We start from the raw sequence: 22,739 nt of genomic DNA, 5'->3' as shown, positions 1-22,739 counted from the left end.
TTTTGGTCGCTCTTCTTTGAACCTTTTCTAATTCCGCTGTATCTCAAAAAAGATATAGTGGAATTAGAAAAGGTTCAAAGAAGAGCAACCAAAATGATAAAGGGGATGGAACTCCTCTCGTATGAGGAAAGACTAAAGTGGTTAGGGATCTTCAGCCTAGAAAAGAGACGGATGAGGGGAGATATGATTGAGGTTGACAAAATCCTGAGTGGTGTAGAACGAGTAGAAGTAAATTGATTTTTTACTTGTTCCAAAAGTACAAAGACTAGGGGACACTCAAGGAAGTTACATGAAAATAGTTTTAAGATAGAAGGAAATATTTTGTCACTCAACGAATAGTTAAGCTCTGGAACACTTTGCCAGAGGATGTGGTAACAGTGGTTAGTGTACCTGGGTTCAAAAAAGGTTTGGACAAATTCCCGAAGGAAAAGTCCATAGTCTGCTATTGAGACAGACATGGGAAGCAACTACTTGCCCTGGGATTTGTAGTATGGAGTGTTGCCATGATTTGGGTTTCTGCCAGGTACTTGTGACCTGGCTTGGCCAGGTCAGGAAAACAAGATACTGGGCTAGATGGACAATTGGTCTGACCCAGTATTGATAATCTTATGTTGTTATATTTTTAACATCGATCTTTGTAGACTGCCTGTCTTTTTAATGCACTGTCAGTGGTTTGTACATGTCTAAAACACAAAGACTGAAAGAAAGTTGGATTTCTGTTCTTTTCTTTTTTAATTGCATCCTTCCTTATACAGTGTTTTTGCTCCCTGGTGAACCTCTTTTATTTTTCTCTGAATCTTAGCATGATCTTCTCTGGTCATTTAGGTATATCAGTACCTTTAAGCAGTGATGAGATGAGAAATTCAAAAGCTTTCAAAAGTGTCTGTCAAGCTCAATATTTAAAATAAGCCATTCTTAGGATTCTGGATGAAACTGCTTTTCATGCTTCTTGTCACATACATTTTCCTTGTTTCATAGTAAGCATTTCAGATCAGCTGGCTAGGGGGGAAATAAGAATTTTAAATTCTAATTTTAAGCAAAAACAGTTTTTTATTAATGTATATGATAAATTGTGATCATTTTATTTAAACATAGGGTGATGGATTATGACATATTGCGAGGCATTTTTGATATGATGTCTAAATCCGATTTTGGACATCTTGCAAAACATGTCCAAAACTCCAGTGCCAAACATGGTTATTTTTGCACCAGAAAAATGTCTATCTTTTTGGTTTGAAAATCACCCTGTTATAAACACGTTTTATGCTCAGTTTTTCTTTCTTTAAGGGCCATTTTCAAACAACAAAAAAAAAACATCCAATGGGAAATGCACAAAAACAAGCCATTGGAATGTCTGAGGACCAGGATTCTTAGTAGACTGGCCACACAGACATCCCAGTACAGCCTACAGACAGTGTAACAAACTTCACATAAAAGGTCCCAGGTACACACCAGATCATAACCCCATATATTGTATGGTGAACCATCCAGGAATAGCAAAAAATGTACTGTAACCAACTGTAGACCACTACAATAGCCCTAATGCCTGCAGATGTCACCTATATATGGGTTCAGTAGGGATTTTATGTTTTGGGGGGACACTCACACTTTTCACCAGAAGTGTACCAGTTAGAATGAGATATGGGCTTGGTCACCCTTCTCTACAGTCCACTGCACCTACCACTAGGCTACTTCATATACCTGCTTGCTGCTCTAAGAGGAATGGCCATTATATCTGCAGCTCTCATAGAGCCTGATATGTACTGTCATTTTCACCTCTTGGGGGGGGGGGGGGGGGGGTGTAGAAGGGAGTCAGTGACCACTGGGGGATTAAGGGGAGGGTTAAGTCTTTACCCCTCCATTGGTCAATTGGGCATCTTTTTTGCACTTAGTAGTTATTCTGTTTCAAAAATGAGTCCCGTGGAGGGGCATAATCGAACGGCGCCGGCCATCTCTGTGGCCAGCCATCTCCGGGGCCGGCTCTGAAAATGGGCAGAACCACCCATATTTTCGAAAAAGATGGCCGGCAGGCTAAATCTCAACATTTAGGTCAAATGTTGAGATCGCCGGGTTTAGAGATGGCCGGCTTCGGTTTTCAGCCATAATGGAAACCGGGCCCGGCTATCTCAAATCTGGCAAAATGCAAGGTATTTGTTCATGGGAGGAGCCAGCATTTGTAGTGCACTGGTCCCCCTCACATGCCAAGATACCAACCGGGCACTCTAGGGGGCACTTCTAAAAATTAAAAAAAAAAGAAAAATTGATCCCAGGTGCATAGCTCCCTTCCCTTGGGTGCTGAGTCCCCCAAATTCCCCCCAAACCCACTCCCCACAACTCTAGGCCACTACCATAGCCCTAAGGGGTGAAGGGGGGCACCTACATGTGGGTACAGTGGGTTTTGGGGGGTTTGGAGGGCTCCCATTTACCACCACAAGTGTAACAGGTAGGGGGGGATGAGCCTGGATCCACCTGCCTGAAGAGTACTGCACCCACAAAAAACTGTTCCAGGTACCTGCATACTGCTGTCAGGGAATTGGGTATGACATTTGAGGCTGGCATAGAGGCTGGTAAAAAAATATGTAATTTTTTTTGGTGGGTGGGAAGGGGTTGGTGACCACTGGGGGAGTAAGAGGAAGTGATCCCCGATTCCCTCCAGTGGTCATCTGGTCAATTGGGGCACTATTTTGAAGCTTGGTCGTAAAAATAAATGGACCAAGTGAAGCCGGCGAAATGCTCATCAGAGCCGGCCATATTGTTTCCATTATCGGGTAAAGCCGGCCATCTCGTAACGACGCCCCCGTCCCACCCCTGTCCTGCCTTCTATACCCTGCCGACATGCCCCCTTGAAGTTTTGCCGGCTCCACGACGGAAAGCAGTTGGCGCCAGCCATAATCGGCTTTCGATTATACCGATTTGGCCGGGTTCAGGAGATGGCCGGCCATCTCCCGATTTGTGTCGGAAGATGGCCGGCGATGTCTTTCTAAAATGAGCTGGATAGTATATTTATATTATACTGCTATACTCTTCAACTTTTAACATATAGGGCTCCTTTTACAAAGCTGAGGTAAGCACTAGTGTGTGCTTATCCCAGTTTAAAAGGACTTACCATGGGACGTGCTATGGCATCCCACAGTAAGTTCCAAATGGGCATGTGGAGACCACGCACTAAAATATATGTTTTAATTTTTCTGAAAGGGGGCAGAGAGGGGAGCAGTTCTGCACTAATCAGTTATCACATCTATATTGCCACATACTAACTGATTAGGGTGGGAGTAGTGCATGAGCTAATGGCAACATTATCACATGGCTATTCTGAAAATGGAAAATTGGCCATATTTTGGCTGTGGTAAAAAACAGCTTTAGCACATGAGAAAAAGCCGCGAAAGGGCATGCTAGGCAACTTTCTATTGCAGCTTTGTAAAAGGACCCCATAGAATTGCAATAATTTGTTATAAAAATTCACTACTTATAATTAACAATTAAACAAATTTTTATATCTATATCACTAAGTCTATTGTGATAAATAAAACATGTTGGAATTACATATGCATTGACAAAAATAATAATTGTAGTTTTTAGTCAATAATTAAAACAAAAATGATTTTCTTTATGAGATATATATCAAAGTTTGTACTGGTCACCTAAAAATCATAATCATATTGGCTTTGCTGTTATTAGAAAGTCACCATACCTAAATAATATGATGCCATAACAAAAACAGAGGCACAATTGCTAGGTGTGACAAAATACAAACTCTTTCTCAGATTGGAAATCAATGAAACAGCTGCTTTATTGTCTTTTCCTCCATCCCCATTCTGAAAAAAATAACCTTTCTGCAATCTATCTAATCTTGTACAGGATAGTATTATTGTTCAGCACTACTTCACCCCCATATATAGAAACCCACCTAAATCATTCTCTTGGTATTAATGTTTCTCATAAAAAATAAAATCATGACTTTTATTTCCAATTCTGCCAAAGTTGATCGTTACTATTAAAATAATTTCTACAAATTTGAAACTCACTTCACACAAATTCAGGACTTAGAAAAATGTATAAAAGGTATTGTTAGACTAAGTATATGAAGATGTAAAATGGTGTTCTTTAACTTTACAATTATGAGACTGACCAACACAAAACTTGGCAATAGTAATTAAGGCAGGACATTCTAAGGCCACATTGCAGCATAAATTCCTAGTTATTAGTTTGCCTGTGATATGAGGTCAGAGGCTGAGAGAGACATAGACAAACTCCTCATAAAATGTCATGAAGGAGTCTATAGGATGCTGCCACTTCCCCTTAATAATACTCCTTCACTGTATCAGGGCCACTTAAAAACACTAGTCCTGTCCAAGGGAGATGTGACACAGGAGGGGTAGAGCCTGAGAGCATGGTCCATGAAGTATAAAAGGCCAAGCCAGAGCTAGGTTAAGGAGGCCAAGAGGGAAGCAACAATATGCATTGCAGATGCCTCCACCCAAAAGCTGAGAAACTTCAACCACTACGTTCAGGTAGGACAAGCTCAACTTGGAACATGAAAGAGTTTGTGTTTTGACCTGGCCAGATGCAGACCAGCCTTGTGTACCTGCTTCAGACTATGCAGGTGACTCTGGATCCAGGGACCAGGCCAGAGACCATTAAGAGTTGCTGCTTAGCTGAGAGACATTAATGTATGCTATTGCCCCACAGAAGCAGGCCACCTCAGGACACTGCTATGCTTACAGTACTATTTTTGAGAATTGTTTCCTCCCTTCCTGTGATGTGAACAGGACCCCTTATCAGATACCTTTAATAAATATTACTTGCTTTCATCATAATTTGCTGAGTTTGTGTGGCTTATCTTACCTGGCTCCACAGCCCCCCCTCGCTTACGTTACCACAGGTGTCCTCCTATAATTCACATAAGAATACCCAGTGGCGTTCCTAGGAGGGCGGACACCCGGAGCAGCGCCCCCCCCCGGGAGCAGCCCCCCCCCCCCCCGGCGAAAGACCCCCCCCCCCCCGCAAAAGAGCCCCCTCCGGGTGCATGCTGCTGGGGGGGTGCCGCAGCGCGTGCCTGCTGCGAGTTTACTAACTTTGCTCGTTCGCTGCAGCTCCCTCTGCCCCGGAACAGGAAGTAACCTGATCCGGGGCAGAGGGAGCTGCAGCGAACGAGCAAAGTTAGTAAACTCGCAGCAGATGCATGCCGTGGCACCCCCCAGCGGCGTGCACCTGGGGCGGACTGCCCCCACCGCCCCCCCCCCTTGGTACACCACTGAGAATACCTAACAATGATGGGAGAATTTTATTCATTAACTTTGCCAAAGAAAAATTATTGCATCCCAAGTTTAAAAATACAGAACTCAGAGACCCCCTCACATATTTAAAATGTCAAATTAATAATCTTTACATGTTTTATTATATACCGTCATTATCCTTGTTTGAAATTGCTTAATGCATAATCAGCATCTTTGTTTAATGCATGACACTCATTATGCCCTTTCTAACTTACAGGGGTATGTCTACTAAAGGCGTTAAGCCCTAATGTGCACTTAGCACAAGTGAAAATGTTTAGTGCGAGGCCCATTGTGGTAACGTGAAAGTAACATAGTAAATGATGGCAGATAAAGACCTGTATGGTCCATCCAGTCTGCTCAACAACATAAACTCATTTTACATGGTATGTGATACTTTATATGTATACCCGAGTTTGATTTGTCCTTGCCTTTCTCAGGGCACAGACTGTAGAAGTCTGCCCAGTACTGATCTTGTACTAAGTTCTGAAGCTAACATCGAAGCTCCTTAAAATTTACACTCCAGCCCATCCCTATCTATTCAGTCACGATCAGGGCGTAGACCGTAGAAGTCTGCCCAGCTCCCATTTTGTTTCCAATTACCGGTGCCACCACCCAATCTCCGCTAAGATTCCACGGAACCATTCCTTCTAAACAGGATTCCTTTGTGTTTATCCCAAGCATGTTTGAATTCCATTACCATTTCCATCTCCACCACCTCCCATGGGAGGGCATTCCACATATCCACCACCCTCTCCGTGAAAAAATACTTCCTGACATTAGTCCTGAGTCTGCCCCCCTTCAACCACAATTCATGTCTTCTAGTTCTACCGCCTTCCTGTCTCCAGAAAAGGTTCATTTGCAGATTAATACCTTTCAAATATTTGAACGTCTGTATCATATCACCCCTGTTTCTCCTTTCCTCCAAGGTATACATGTTCAGGTCAGCAAGTCTCTCGTACAGCTTGCAATGCAAATCCCATACCATTTTCATAGCTTTTCTTTGCACCGCTTCCAGTCTTTTTACATCTTTAGCAAGATACGGCCTCCAAAACCGAACACAATACTCCAAGTGGGGCCTCACCAACTACTTGTAGAGGGGCATCAACACCTCCTTTCTTCTGCTGGTTATGCCCCTCTCTACGCAGCCTAGCATCCTTCTGGCCACGGCCGTCGCCTTGTTGCATTGTTTCTTCACCTTCAGATCCTCCGACACCAACACCCTGAGGTCTCTCTCCTGAGTCGAGCAACTGTTATTGTGTACTAACCATACACTATTATTTTTCTGATTTATTTTTTCTAGGAGGCATAGCATGGGTGGGGAAGCTTTAACCAGCCCAGCATGTCTTCATTAGCATGTGCTATCTAGTTAATGCTGGCCTAGCAGATGAGCCCTTAGTGCTCATTCATTAATTTTTTTCAGGTCATGTGCCCCAATGCGAACATTAGGGACCTGGAAAAGAAATCAATGAAAATGCCCTATATTATGGGCACACTAGAAATGGACTTGCTGTGTGGCAAAGTCCCATGTTAGCACACGCTAAGCTCATTTTCTAGTACCCCTTAGTAGACATACCCCATAGAGTTGTTTTCTTCAGCACCCCAACATTTCGAACTAGGCAAAGGAACAGCAATCAGCAGCATGAAGTACATGAAAAAAATGTAAGTTATAATTTTATAGATGCACAAAGTAGTTTATATCAGTTGTTTTGGTATGGGAGGTTTACAATATAGGTCCTGAAGTTTGTTTTTAGTTCAAATACTTTATTGAACTGTTTGAATGCAATATACAAGAAAACAGAAATAATAATAATAATAAAAAAACCAAGGGCATTGGAAATAGCGCATATGTTATGTATTGTACAGCAACAGCTAGAGAGATTGCAAAAATAAGTCAATGGGCATCCAAAGTTGTTTCAATGAAGTCAAATTTGATTTATTTTCAGACATTTGTAATTTGTATTATTTTTAGTAAGGCTCTCATTGTGCTGATAATGGAAAGAGCTTTTGCATCAGCATTACTTTTTGGCAAGCTAAGTAATAAAGGGAAATATTCTCTTTCTGCTCTAAATCAACTATTATGGGAGTTTCAGTGAATGCAGGATGTGTTTACAGATTTTATAGTGAGGTTTTGTCCCATCCTGTATAGACCCAGACTTCATTTTCATAACTCCAAGGTGGTCATTTTAGATGCACTATATGTACTTTATACATCCCATTATAAGTATATGCAGCCAAAATGTATAAGCCAATACTTTACAAAAGGGCAAGACAAAACGTTAAAACCACAAAAGCATATAGGGCCTGCAGAGGCATGTGAGGAGCGATACAGAAGAGTGTCAAGGACAGCACTGAGTCAGCAACTATGGCAGTGACATCCTGCAGATATCAGCACTTGGAAGGATTAGCAGGTCTGGTAGATCATGGTTGTGTGTTTTTTTAAATTTAGTAATTTACTTTTTAAAAATCTTGTTCTTTAACTGTCCTATCAATTTTATAGTTCTTTTTGAATACTTTTATAAACCATTTTAATTGTAAACCACTTTGATTGTGTTTGAAAGGCAGCATATCAAATTTTAATAAAAATAAACATAAATATATCCCCGATTCCTGGTAGCATGCTGATGTACATCCTAAACCAGATAAAAGTTGGGACTTAGACCACCTTTAAATCACAAATAAGTGCCTCCGTATATGTCCTTTGACTGCATTGGTGCTGACTGCAAGAAAGCTGAGAGAAAGTCTGTGGGCCTGATTGCTATTTCTGTTCAACCAGGTCTGTCATCTGAAACCCCTCCATCTCCACACCTGCTGCCTCCCCCACTTTCCAATACCATGCCAAATACCTATTTCACCTCACCTTTCCCCTTCCTCTCCCCCTCCCAGCAGTTCCCTTCTGTGATCCTATCTAGTTCTCAGCATGGTCATCATTCTTCCCACAGCCCCTTGTACCATCTGAGGCACTAGAACAGTCCTCTGTCACCATGGAAGATCTCAACTCATGCCTTTTGTGTAGGCACTGAGCCTTTGCTGTGGTGTCTCAGCACTTACAAATATAAGCAGAAACATACACACACAAGCACAAGCATATACACATACATGTCCACCTCCTCTGAAGTGAGGTTTTTCTTGTGGGACAAGACCTGCTGCTTTGGAGTCAGTACAAACTTTGCCATGCAGCTTTTGCCAGAGAGTGTAAAATGGCAAGCATGCCTTTAAATATGCCTATGTCTAGGTGGGAGGGCTGTAAATGTTGCTATTTGGTACGTCCAAGTTTCTGTAATTGCTGGTAGTTCTAAACATTTAGCGCTGCAAAATGTCTATGCCTGCCATTTTACAAAGCCGGCTGCTTCTCTGGCGCTGTATCTGTCCTCACCACCAAGGAGTATAACCATTAAAACAGAGTTTTATAGAAGATTTGGGTGGAACAACATTCTTTTGATGTCAATTGCTTTTTGTGATTTGATGCCATTTATATTGTACTTGCTAATGGTATATGTACTTTGTTCTATTTCTGTGTACTGCTGATTAAATAAAGATTAAAAAAATATATAAAGCTGGCTGCTAAATGTTTTGCACTGATCTGAGGATTTAAACCAGGTAATCCTAGATGAGAAGGCCAGTACTCTAACCACTGTGCTACACTTCCACTCTACTCCACTCTGAGGTGCAAAATGTTTAGCACTGCCCTGGGATGCAAAACATTTTACACTGTAAAACATTTAGGGGTCCTTTTACAAAGGTGTGCTAGCATTTTTAGAGCGTGCTAAAAATAAGCATGCTCTAAATGCTAAAGATGTCTATATATTCCTATGGGCGTCTCTAGCATTTAGTGCATGCTAATCATTAGTGCACTCTAAAAATGCTGGCGTACCTTTGTAAAAGGACCCCTTAGCAGTGTCTTGGGGTGCTAAATACTGGGTCTTACAGCTGTTCCCAATTTTGGTTTACCTTGCCGAGAGCTGTTCGTTCCACTCTGGTCCATCTCAGCATCTGGATTTCCACAGTCCATTTTAGAGTCTCTCACCCTTTCCCTTTTTTCTTCTTACCTTGTTCCTTTTATCCTATCTACTGTTATTGTAATTGATTCTTCAGTACATTGTAAGCCACTTTGAGTTTGCCTGTATGTGGAAAAAAGTGGGGTATAAATGTTCATAAATAAATAAATGATTTGCACTGCCCTGGTTCAAATCTCCCTCAGAGTAGTGCACAACATTTAGGAGCCTGCTTTTTTTTAACCTTTGTTTAATCAGCACTGTACAAAAATAGAACACACACACATTCAGAGCAGTACAAAATGATCTCCGTCCCACAGTGGTGCTCTGAAGCTATTCTTCTACTGTGTGCTGAGGTGCAAAATATTTTGCCCTGCTCAGTTTTACCATAATATAGAGGTCCTAATGCAACTTGCAGTGTATCACCACAAATGGCGTTATGGTATTTATATAGTAATAAGATGCAAAACATTACTCGTTACTATATAACCTGCAGTGACTTAAATATTGCCATGATAAATTATGTCAAGCTGTGTTGGGGCTCTTTAAGACACGTTAAAAGGCAAATAATGCAACTTAAAGCCCTAACGTAGAATGGTAACTTTTCCCCTTAATGTTTTAAAATGTACTAATGAATTGAATCCATACAAACAAATGATTTTTTTTATCTGAAAAGCCATATTGTGATAAATACTTTGATTATAACTGGATATCAAAGTGACTTGGACAAGGTCAAATTCAGACTCCATAGAGGAGATGAGTCTTCTGCGCATATCCAAGATAGATATTTTCTGAATCATTGGTTAGTAGTTTAACCACTAGACTGGCCCTTTCCTGATAGATGAGTAATTTATATTTACACTATACATTGATTAATATGCTAATATTCACATAATACAAGGCAAATATTTGACATTTCTTTTTCATAAAAGTACACTGCAAAAATAAAGGTCTATAAATCTCAGTGTCTTTTGTTAAATATTTATAAGATACACATTTCAAGAATGTTCGATGCATAGAGAGTATGCTGAACTTTTGACCATTGTCTTTAGTCTGATGCTTGATTTTCCATCACTTATACAATTGTCAGAGTCTCTTGATAACATATGTAATTTCCACAATGAATATGGTTTAATTTTCCCTCTTCATGCATTGTGCTTTTTCCTCATTTAAAACAGCAACAGCCGCTGGCGGTAAAGGACATCACATTTCTGTGCAAGATGAAACCCTCTCCCCTCATATGCAGGAGAATAACATGGGTCAAGGGAGAAAAAATATATGCAAAAATATCACACCTCACTGACCACAGCATATTTTACATTACAATTTTGCCATTTTCACTATAGGTTCATTTGCCAATGGACCATATCAACTATATTTCAGGGTTTCTTTGAAGAATTTCACTCCTCAAGAGTCATGCTTGCATATATTCTGCTACACAACAGGGATTGTCTTCATTAGTGTGTAGTGATGCCTGCAGACTACTGTGTGTACATAGATGCAGTCAGTGTCCTCCATATTTAAAAGTCTCAGCACTTTCTGGTATAAGGTTATTTTACCTTGTCCTCCCACTATATCAAACATCATTATTAACTGCATTACTCCCTGGGGCATAGGACCATTAAATGAAATTTAAGAATACCAAATAGGTGGATTCTATCATAGATTCTGCCTTCCCCTAAGTACAAAGATTCACAGATCTCAAATCACTGCTATTTCAGTTTTTGTAAAGCAGTATTAATCTTCATAACCCCTTGCTTAGCCGATTCATAGCAGTGTTGTACATCAAAGATTGAAATAATAATCACCATTCAAGTCATTTACTTTTCTGCATGTATATATGGCACATATAATATCATTCAATAAGAACACAAAGGTCTAACTCAATCTCTACTGATGAATTAAGGTTCCATCCATTGGAATAATGACATGGTAATCGCATTCTGTTTTAGAAGACCCATCCTATGATCATTCTCTTAGAAATATTGTTTACGTCTGCTTATCTAATGTTAAATCTCTACAAATCCTGGCATGTCCATCTCTTAATTGAATCTGTAGCACCATGGGATATGTAAGGTTCACTCAAAGCTCTTTTTAGAAAGATGCAGTAGAAAGTGGTCTTAGGTATCTTTAGGCAGGTTTTTCCTGCGTGCTAAGGCCATTTTTACTGCAGCCAGAAAATGGCTATTTTCCTGTTTTCAGAATTATTGGCCACGTGCTAATGTTCCATTAGCTCATGAGCCCTTATCACCAATGTATTTTGTAAGTGATAAGGGCTCATGTGCTAATCCTGGGCCAATCAGTTAGCATGTGGCAATATAGCTGCGCTAATTGATTAGCACAAAAACACCCACTCTCCGGCCTCCCCCAGACAACCCCTTTCCAGAAAAATATTTTTTTAGCAAGCAGTTTGCACATGCACATTGGGAACTTACCATGGGATGCATTGGTGTGTTCCATAGTAATCCCTTTTAAACTGTGGTAAGCACGTGCTAGCTCTTATTGCAGCTTAGTGAAAGGAGCCGTCTGTGATTTCTTGAACTATATATCTTTTTAACCTCAGAAATTTTGTTCCATGCATTCGGCATTTTGATAGATTTGCTAGTATTTTTCAAGCATGGAAGTCCATCCTAGGTGCCTGAATTCTAAACAAGATCAGTAGATCTCCAGCAAAACTTCCAAAAAAAATTTATAATAAGGGACAATTGTAATTTTGGAGTCCTTTTACCAAGCTGCAGGAAAAATGGCCCTGCGCTAATGGCAGGGGCCATTTTCCCATGCGCTAGGGCCCTTTTTACCTCAGCGGGTAAAAAGCCCCCAGACAAACATGGCCATACGGTAAGAGAACTCTCACCACTTGGCCATGCGGTGGGGAGCCCTTACCACCACCCATTGAGATGGCAATAAGAGCTCCCACAGTAATTGGCAGTAACCGGGCAATGATTACTGCTGGGTTACCGCTGCACAAACCATTTCCTGGGGTTTTCTTTTTCTGGCAGTAGTTCTGATTTAGCATTCAGTAAGCCCATATTGGGCTTACTGACGCTTTGTAAAAGCCCCAATTTATGATTAGTTTTGACAAAATCCCACAAAATAGGTACATTCGTGATACTATTGGCTTAGGACTATTGTATTGCAACACAATAACATAGGGATTTTTTTCCCTAAGATCTTTGTGCAACCATCTTTTCCATGAATTAAACATATGTTAACATCCTGCTTATAATCGAACGAGAAAAAAGCCCAAGTTCCGACCTAAATCGGGAGATGGACGTTTATCTCTCAAAAATGAATAACACGGTATAATCGAAAGCCAAACTTGGACGTTTTCAACTGCACTCCATCGCGGAAGCGTACAAAGTTGACGGGGGAGTGTCGGAGGCGTGGTGAAGGCGGGACTGGGGCATGGTTATCACCCGAACAGAGATGGGCGCCTTTCGTCGATAATGGGAAAAAAGTATGCGTTTGTAGCTAGAATTTAGGACACTTTTCCTGGACCCTGTTTTTTCACGAATAAGGCCCCAAAAAGTGCCCTAAATGACCAGGTTACCACCAGAGGGAATCGGGGATGACCTCCCCTGACTCCCCCCGTGGTCACTAACCCCCTCCCACCACAAAAAATGATGTTTCACAACTTTTATTTTCACCCTCAAATGTCATACCCACCTCCCTGGCAGCAGTATGCAGGTCCCTGGAGCAGTTGTTAGGGGGTGCAGTGGACTTCAGGCAGGTGGACCCAGGCCCATCCCCCCCCTACCTGTTACAATTGTGCTGCTTAATGCTTAGTCGTCCAACCCCCCCAAACCCACTGTACCCACATGTAGGTGCCCCCCTTCACCCCTTAGGGCTATAGTAATGGTGTAGTGTTGTGGGCAGTGGGTTTTGAGGGGGATTTGGGGGGCTCAACACACAAGGGAAGGGTGCTATGCACCTGGGAGCTCTTTTACCTTTTTTTTGTTTTTGTAAAAGTGCCCCCTAGGGTGCCCGGTTGTTGTCCTGGCATGTGAGGGGGACCAGTGCACTACGAATCCTGGCCCCTCCCACGAACAAATGCCTTGGATTTATTCGTTTTTGAGCCGGGCGCTTTCATTTTCCATTATCGCTAAAAAGCAAAAACATCCAGCTCACAAATTGTCGAATAAAACATGGACGTCTATTTTTTTTCAAAAATACAGTTCGGTCCGCCCCTTCACGGACCCGTTCTCGGAGATAAACGCCCATGGAGATAGACATTTTCGTTCGATTATGCCCCTCTATGTGTGTTACTTCATGTCCCATTTGCTAAACCTGTCAAAATACGAAAGATCTATGAAGCAACAATATTCCCCGGATTTTAGCAAAAGACATTTATCTTACACTCACACACAATATGCTCCTTAAGCACTGTGTTGCTGTTATGACTTTGTAATCTTGCAATCTCCTTTCATAAAGGCCATCAATTCCAATGGCACAGGCCACTAAAGTCTCACTTCTCACACAGAAGAGCACTGTATCACCATCCCAACATCTTCAGCAGTTATAATAAAGGGAATTCTGTCTTCATACATCCCAATTCTGCAACTACTCTGCCACCGTCTATAACTCTGCCAATCCTTCATCTCTTCTGCTTACTGTCTTCAGCTTACATGCTGTAGTGAACAAATGAGTTTATAATGCACATGAAAAGCCTACTCATCATCTAGTTGATGTATACCAATTTGACATATATCAATTAGTAATACATTCCCATAAATGAATAACAACATATGAGATAACACCTGCACATACTGCTGTACTCTTTGATAATGGAACCAGTAAACCTCCATTTCCTTGGCAGTGTAAGATACAAGCTAGTTGATATAATATCATCATCTTAGACAGATTTCCTAGACTCATACTATGCAGAACTTATGCTTCAAACTGAAATTGCTGGGCCACAGGAAGGCAGTGGACAATAGAGGGAGTGAATTATTGATGGAATATTGTCTTCAAATTCTTTTCAGTACCGTTGATGCTTGAATTCTAGATCCATTATCGCTGATTCATATTTTATGCTGATTATCCAATATAGAATTAATTAAAATATGACACTATAATGGGAAATACTATCTTAACAAGTTCCAGCTGATAAAGAAAGGACAAATCTTGCTGAGCTGGTTTAAATAATGCCAGGTCACTTTGACCACATTTAGGGGCCCTTTTAATAAGCTGCGTAAGCATCTATGCATGCCCAACGCACGCCAAAAAGGAGTTATCGCCCGGCTACTGCGTAGCTCTTGCGGTAATTTCATTTTTGGTGCTTATCCGATACACGCGGCTACAAAATAATTTTTATTTTCGGACGCGTGTATCAGACACGCGACAAGTGGCAGTTGATGCACATAGATCATTACTGCCCGGTTACCGCATGAGACTTTACCACTAGGTCAATGGCTGGTGGTAAGGTCGCAGACCCAAAATGGATGCGCAACAATTTTGATTTTGCTGCATATCCATTTTTGGCAAAAATAAAAAAGGCCTTTTTTACAGGTGCGCTGAAAAATGGATCGGCACATGCCCAAAACCCATGCCTACACTACTGCAAGCCATTTTCAGTGCACCTTAGTAAAAGGACCCCTTAAAATAATCTGCAAATCAAAAGTCAGGCTATATACCCAAAGCATCTGCATATTCTGGCTGTTGGTCTTTAGTGTATTTTCATTATCCAACCTTGAATTGCATGCAAACAAACCAAAAGCTTAGCTATTTATCCTTCTATTTTAAATTTATTTTTGTCTAATAGGAACTACAGTTGATTGTCAACTGCAAAAAAATGTATTAGATGCCTGAAACTTGGAAACAGTAAGGTCCATTTTACATAGAATGTAGAAATCAGAATTAATATGCACAAGACAAGGTGAGGCCAATATTCAGCTCGCGTGCGGCAAGCTAAGACCCCAGATATTTAATTCTGGGCTATTTCCGGTGACCAGCATTGAATATCATGGATTTTTTTGGCCGGTTCAAACTTAACTGACTATCGGCCTTATTTTCGAAAGTGATTGGCGCCCATATTTCGACCCAAATCGGGAGATGGGCGCCCATCTCGCAAAGGCGCCCAAATCTGTATAATCGAAAGCCGATTTTGGGCGTCTTCAACTGCACTCCGTCGCGGGAATGAACAAAGTTGACAGGGGCGTGCCGGAGGTGTGGTGAAGGCGGGACTGGGGTGTGTTTATCGGCCGAGGAGAGATGGGTGCCCTCGGCCAATAATCGAAAAAAAAAGGGCGGCAGAAGCGAGAATTTGGGTCGCTTTTGCTGGACCCTTTTTTTTCACGACCCAAGTCCCCAAAAAAGTGCCCCAATTGACCAGATGACCACCGGGGGAATTGGGGGTGACCTCCCTTGACTCCCCCAGTGGTCACTAACCCCCTCCCACCACAAAAAAAGAACTTTAAAAACTTTTTTGACAGCCTGAATAAAATGATCTGCCAATGTAGAGCCTTTTCTAAAATATATAGTCAAAGGGTATTTCAGAACTTGCACTAGAATCCTATATGTGTAAATGCTTCTAATTAAGTACAAAGACATATATATATATTTTTTTTTTTTTACTTTCAATTTTTTTGTGGGTGGGGGCAAATGCAGGAAGTAATTTCACAACAGAAGCCTTTTGATTATTCTAAGAATAGAAATGAACAGATCAAAATCTTCCATATATTTCCCTGTGACCTCATTTTCACTAGCTGTTCAAAGGCAACAAATATTATAGTGACCCTTATGAAGCCAACCAATAACATAGTCACATTCATTTTCCATAAGCATTTCTGTAAAATAAATACAACTTGACTTTTGGATTAAAATTGGGCCAGACAGAGGCACAGCCTATTGAGATGCTGGTGGAACGTATTAAATCTGAATTGTGAGTACTGTGCTGTTCTTTACCTCTTCCCATTTTAGTCATTTTCAGCATGCAGTTTCAAAGTCTTGTCTCTCTGTGTCTATAAATTATACATTTATACACTTGATGAAGTTTAGTGATTCTTATTCTGTGATCCAATTAAGTACTCCCACTTGATTTTTATTTCTTGATAATGGGAGTTTTCTGATGTTAAAATTGAAGTAATAAGTGTTCTATCACATATATCTTTATCATAAATTATCTTTTTTTCTTGACATTCTATAAAGGCTGCCAAAAACATAGGTACCAAGATGCAGCACGCTAAGCACTACGGGATCCTTTTACTAAGCCACAGTAAAAAGTGCCCTGTGGTAGTGTAGGCGCTTGTATTGGGCACACACCGGGCCAGTTTTTACCGCATCTACAAAAATGTTTTTTTTTAATGGGACGGGAAAAGGGGCTGTGGTAAAAATGAAACCAGCACGTGTCCAAAACTGGCCTGAGCCCTTAATGCCACCCACTGATCTAGTGGTAAAGACTCACGCGCTACACACGCGGTGACCGGTTGGCATGTGCCAACTACTGCCGGAATCGGCATGCGTAGGAGGAAATAAATAAATTCATCCAGGTGTTATGGATGTGCGCCAAATCTGAAATTACCAGCAGGAGGACACACTAGCCTGGTGGTAGTCTCATTTTGGTGCACACTGCAAGTGCGTAGAGCCTACCGCAGCTTAGTAAAAGGGCCCCTAATTCTATAATGGCATTTGGGCACCCGGATTCCATTATAGAATACTAATATAAGTCACCATTTATGCTTCAACATTTAGGTGTGGCCACTTACACCGTGTCACTAGCAGGCATAAATGTGCATGCCTAAATGTGGCAGCTTAGCATGTAGTTTAAGGTATTCTGTGAGTTCCAGATGCACATTTAGGACCCACCCATATTTGCACATCTTGCATTTAGATGCTAAGCATGTTGTGCATCTACATGATAGAACTCCGCCGAGAACACAGCTTCCCACATGCTAGAAAATAGAAGCAAGTGGGTGTCGCTCCTGCCCATTTCCCACTAGACCACCAAGGATTGGGCAGGTAGGCTTGTGGTGATCCTGGAGGGGGGGGGGGTCTGGATGTTCAGGGTGGGAGGGAAGTTGGGGAGATCTTTCAGGAGGTGGAAGTGGGGGAAGGGGGATCAGAATAGGGATTTCTATATATTCCAGGGGGTGGGAGAGAGAGAGAGGGGAATTGGAAGGGATGCATCTGAATCTTCCAGGGGGTGGAAAGGAGAGCGAGGATTTGCACACTTCAGGCCTGGACCTGAAAGTTATGCAAGTGGTGGCCAATTTTCAGTGCCGGCACTCACATAACTAAATGACCACAGTTAGGACTGCTATGCAGGCACCGGTGCTGAATATTGCCGGCATTGCATAGCTGACGCCACACTCAGGGCACCCCTCTCTGACCCACTTAAAAAATGGCAAGTTAGAACCATTATTCAATGGAACCGTCTGGTTAAATGCCACTGAATATCAGCAACTAGCCTACAGAGTGCTATCTTAAAGGAACTTCCACTGAAGTGTGCTAAGCTACAATCAAAACACCCATATGTTCATGTGGTAACTGTTATTGTACTGGCATGACAGCGCACACTAATTCACATGCTGTTACAAGGAATGGGTGGGATATGGGCAGCAAATGGGTTTGAACTGAATCTTGCAATTTGTGAGTAGGTATTTACAGTGCAGTAACTATTTTGTCTGTACAGTAACTGTTTGGGAAGAAGCTACATGCGCCCAACGTGCGCCACAATGGAGTTACCGCCCAGCTACCACATGGCTCTTGCGGTAATTTCACTTTTGGAGCACATCCAATACGCGCGTCTGAAAAATACTTTTTATTTTCAGACGCGCGTATTGGACACACGCCAAGTGGCATTTGATGCACATAGATCATTACCGCCCGGTTACTGCATGAGACCTTACCGCTAGGTCAATGGCTGGCAGAAAGGTCATAGACCCGAAATGGAGGCACAGCAATTTTCATTTTGCCACACGTCCATTTTTGGCAAAAATTTTAAAAAAGACATGTTTTATAGGTACGCTGAAAAATGATTCTGTGCACACCCAAAACACACGTCTACACTACTGCAGGCTATTTTTCAGTGCATCTTTTTAAAAGGGCCCTTTATTGCATAGGCTCTGCACTTATTATCAGGGCATTTTTTTTTAGTGAAAAAGGTGTCGGTACTCAAATGCCAGGCCACCTTTCAGGGATGGGGTGATCACTGAGGGACCCACTCCACAATAGCCAAACCCCCTGCAACCAGCCACAGAGTCTATGACAAAGCAGAATTGATGTATAGAGCCTGAGCTCTTTCATTAAAACTTGGGGATCATGGGTCAATTTTAGCAGACAATGGAAAAGGTGGCGATACTCAGTACCCCCAAGTACCCCCTCAAAAAAAGCACTGCTTATTGTGCTGTTATTTGGCACTTACCATATGGTAAATTCAAATTTGACCACAAATTATTAAGGGTCCCTTTTACTAAGCTGAGCTAAAAAGGGTCCTGCGCTACCATCAGCTTGTGTTTTTGACGTACGCTTAGGCCCCCTTTTAACGTAGGAAAGGAAATGGCCATGCAAGTGAAACACTTACCGTATGGCCATTTTGGAGGAGAGCCCTTACCACCACCCAGTGTACAGCACTGATTGATTACTGCCAGTTAAGTTCCTGCGCTACAAAAATAGATCATATTTTTGTAAAAATGAAACCAGCACATGTCCAAAACCAGCCTGAGCCCTTAATGCCACGCATTCATCTAGTGGTAAAGGCTCACATGCTACACACGCGGTGACCGGTCGGCATGTGCCAAGTGCCGACTACTGCCGGAATCGGCGGGTGTAGGAGGAAATAAATAAATAATTCATCCAGGTGTTATGGGTGTGCGCCAAATCTGAAATTACCAGCAGGGGGTGGGAACTACCACCTGGCTCCTGTGGTAGCCCAGCAGTGGTTCAAGACTGGCACTCAGTAAGTCCGTGATGGGATTACCACTGCTTAGCAAAAGAGCCCCTTAGGCAACTAAATTAGGCTGAAAAACCTCCTAAGTTCAACGATTTAATACTAAGGGGCCCTTTTACTAAGCTGCATTAAGAAATGGCCTTAGCACATCCTTATGTGAGATTTCTCACAAGCTAAGCCCGTTTTTTTTTTTTTTTTTATTTTATTATTTATTCATTTCATCAAACATTCAAGAAAACATCTTGATCGGAAAAGAACATAAAACAAAAAATATCATATAACAATAAAGATAACAATCTGTAAAGAAATCATTAATACTCAAGTCCATAAACTAAGAATCCAAGATTCAGGAATACAAGGAGAATAGTTAAATTTGTTAAAAATTAACAGGATTAAGCAAGTGCCATTGAGGTGTATTACTTATTTATTAAGCGTTGTCCTTTTTTCTCGAGGCTATAAGAGCCGATGCATGCGTAGGCTCTGTAAACACATATTTCTTTCCATCAAGTCTTACTATACACTTGCAGGGGTATCTTAAAAAAGAAGGTACCCCCCAACTGTATTATGCCAGACTTAAGGAGCAAAAATTGTTTCCTCCGTTTCCTTGTCTCCTTAGAGACATCAGGAAATAATAATATCTTACAGCCCAAAAAGGGTTTTTCTCTGTTACGAAAGAAAAGACGGAAGATCCAACCCTTATCCGGCAACAAAGCAACGGTAGCAACCAAGGTTGCAGCCGTTGCTAATTCAGAATCAGAAGTTTCAAGCAAAAGAGATACATCTATTGGAGTTTCAGGAATTGGATTCAGTTCTTTTCCTGGGACATAATAAACAGAAGTAAATGGTGGCAAGTTCTGGTCTGATACATTCAAAACTTCACGGAAATATCTCTTTAACATATCAAGAGGAGGTATTGTCTGTATCTTGGGAAAATTTACAAATCTTAAGTTATGACTTTTAGTATAATTATCAAATGTTTCCATTTTTTTTCGAAGATTAGCCAAGTCATTTATCATCAAAGGTTGTAATGTTTCCATTTTTGCTATTCTTTGCTCAGCCTTGTCAGCTTTATTATCCATTTCTTTAGTTTTTTCCTCCAGTTTTCCCAAGTCTTTCTCTAATAAGTTTACCTTTGGGGCAATTTCATTTGCTTGTTTCAGGAAAGTTTGTCCCAAGGCAGAAACCAAATCCCATAGTTTATCTAAAGTTACCTCTTTTGGTTTAACAATTAGTTCTTTAGGCATTTCAAACCTCTCAGATGCCGTCGCATGGATCTCTCTCTGTTCCTCGGGACCTCTCCCCGCATTCCACGGTGGTAGCGTTTCCCCAACTTGAGATGATAACGAGTCCTCCACTCGATGTTCTTCCGGGTCCCTCTCACCTTCGTTGGGAGACCCGATCGAGTCAACAAGAAAGGAGCTTGCTCCAACCGGCTGGGGAGGCGGAGTCCGCATAGCGGGACTGAGGGTGGTTTCCAAACCAGGGGAGACCGAATCTCCTAACATGCCGGACATCCCGACTGGTAACGTCCCGCTTTCAAAAGCAACACTCTGTGGTCGAACGAAGCGGTCAAGAGGACCAGGTAAGGAGGGAGTAGATAGCGGAGCTCTGGCTGCTACTCGCCCTCGTCGTTTAGGCATTTTAGGAACAAGAGTAATCGCGACTCACAGCGCCTCAATAGACTGCGGCCATCTTGGATCAGCCCGTTTCTAGTGCTACTAACAAAAACAGCTGTACTAATAGCATATTTTACTATTTGGCTGAATACGAATACTGAATATGAATAATGGTCATTGAGCTTTAACATAACAAATGATAAAACAAGCAATATGAAATCAGAAATCAAGTGTTTATTGCAATAGGATTTAGCACAGTAGAGCCCCGGATTATTTGTATTTGAATTTAAATCACTGTTCAGTCGAATATGAATAATGTATTTTGGGGGCACTAGTGCCTAACACAGCTTAGAAAAAGGGCCCTTAAAACACCTACATGAAGCACTGAACTTTTTTTTTTTATTAAACCCAAATTATTGAGCAAAGAACATTTTTCTTACTTGTATTTTTAATAACTTTATTATTTATCAACCAAGCAAAAGAACAATACAACCATTAGCAAGGGCCCCAAATCATGATGTATCTTGAGTTCTCTCATATAGTGCTGCATACATGGGCTGCACAGTGTATATAAAGAACAAAGCATCATAAACTACTTTTAATAAATGATTGTTTTGAAGAATAAGGTTCTTCAATCGCTAGTGTGTATTATAGATAGTTATTACCATTCCTTATCCTTAATAATTTGCATTCCTTTAATAATAATGAACAATGAGCCATATATTTTTTAAGAATACAAGCTCTTTATTCATGAATCCGGTAACTTTGCTTTTGTGTCATTTGAAGTAGCTTCACTTCTGAAGCACAGAATGACATATTTTGCTGAATTGAAGTGATGATTTTGTTCCAAGTGTTCTGTCTGAGTTGGCCTGACATGAAGTGACCAATTTTAAAACCTCTAAAAGAGAAAAGGGCCATTTTATTATTCCACCGGATTACCTTGACACTCTTTTCTGTGTCTGCTTTCTCTCCTTTTTATATATTTTTTGCCTATTTATCCCACTAAAGTTATGAAGGATATGACCATATTTTTTGATACCTAGTCCCATTTATAGATAGATAGATAGATAGATAGATAGATAGATAGATAGATAGATAGATAGGTGTGTGTGTGTGTGTGTGTGTGTGTGTGTGTGTGTGTGTGTGTGTGTGTGTGTGTGTTAATTCTGGTTACCCTAAGATATGTGGAGGGGCATTTTCAATAAAATGTCTAAGTCTAATGGTGAACATGGCCATTTTGGAACTTGAGAAAGTCTATCTTGTTGGTTTGACAGCCTTTGGGATGTCTGGAGGCTATCAATCTTAGTAGACTGGCAACACAGCCAGCCCAGCAGAGTAGTGGGGCATCCTAGGGGGCACTGCAGTGAACTTCACATAAGGTCCCAGGTACACATTTCTCCATAACCCCCTCATATTCTATGGTGAACCCTCCAGGAGCATAAAAATACCTATTGTACCTCATTGTATACCACTACATTAGCTCTAAAGCTTGCAGGCGTCACCTATATATAGGTATAGCAGGTATTTAATGTATTTTGGAGGGCTCACATGTTCCACCACAAGTATACCAGTTAAAGTGGAATATGGGCCTGGGTCCCCTTCTCTACAGTCCATTGCACTGACCACTAGGCTACTCCTGGGACATTCTTGCTGCTCTAATAGGAATGAAAATCATATGTGATAGAACTTGGTATGAAATGTTGCTGTCACATCTTAGGGGGCTGGGAGGAGGTCAGTGACCACTGGGGAAGTAAGGGAGGTTATGCCTTAATCCCTCTGGTGGTCATTTAGTTGCTTAGGTCACCTTTTGGTCACTTATATGTGATTGAAACAGGTCTAGCCAAAAAGTCTTAATTTTGTCCCTCGGTGTGTTCATTTTGTTCTGTTGTTCCAGAAAACATCTATATTTGGGGACTGTTCATGTCCCACCCAAAACATTCCCCCATCACGTCCCCTTGAAATTCGGATG

The sequence above is a fragment of the Microcaecilia unicolor genome, chromosome 3, assembly GCF_901765095.1.
Source record: "Microcaecilia unicolor chromosome 3, aMicUni1.1, whole genome shotgun sequence".
Classification (NCBI taxonomy): Eukaryota; Metazoa; Chordata; class Amphibia; order Gymnophiona; family Siphonopidae; genus Microcaecilia; species Microcaecilia unicolor.
Note: the sequence above shows the minus strand (reverse complement) of the source record.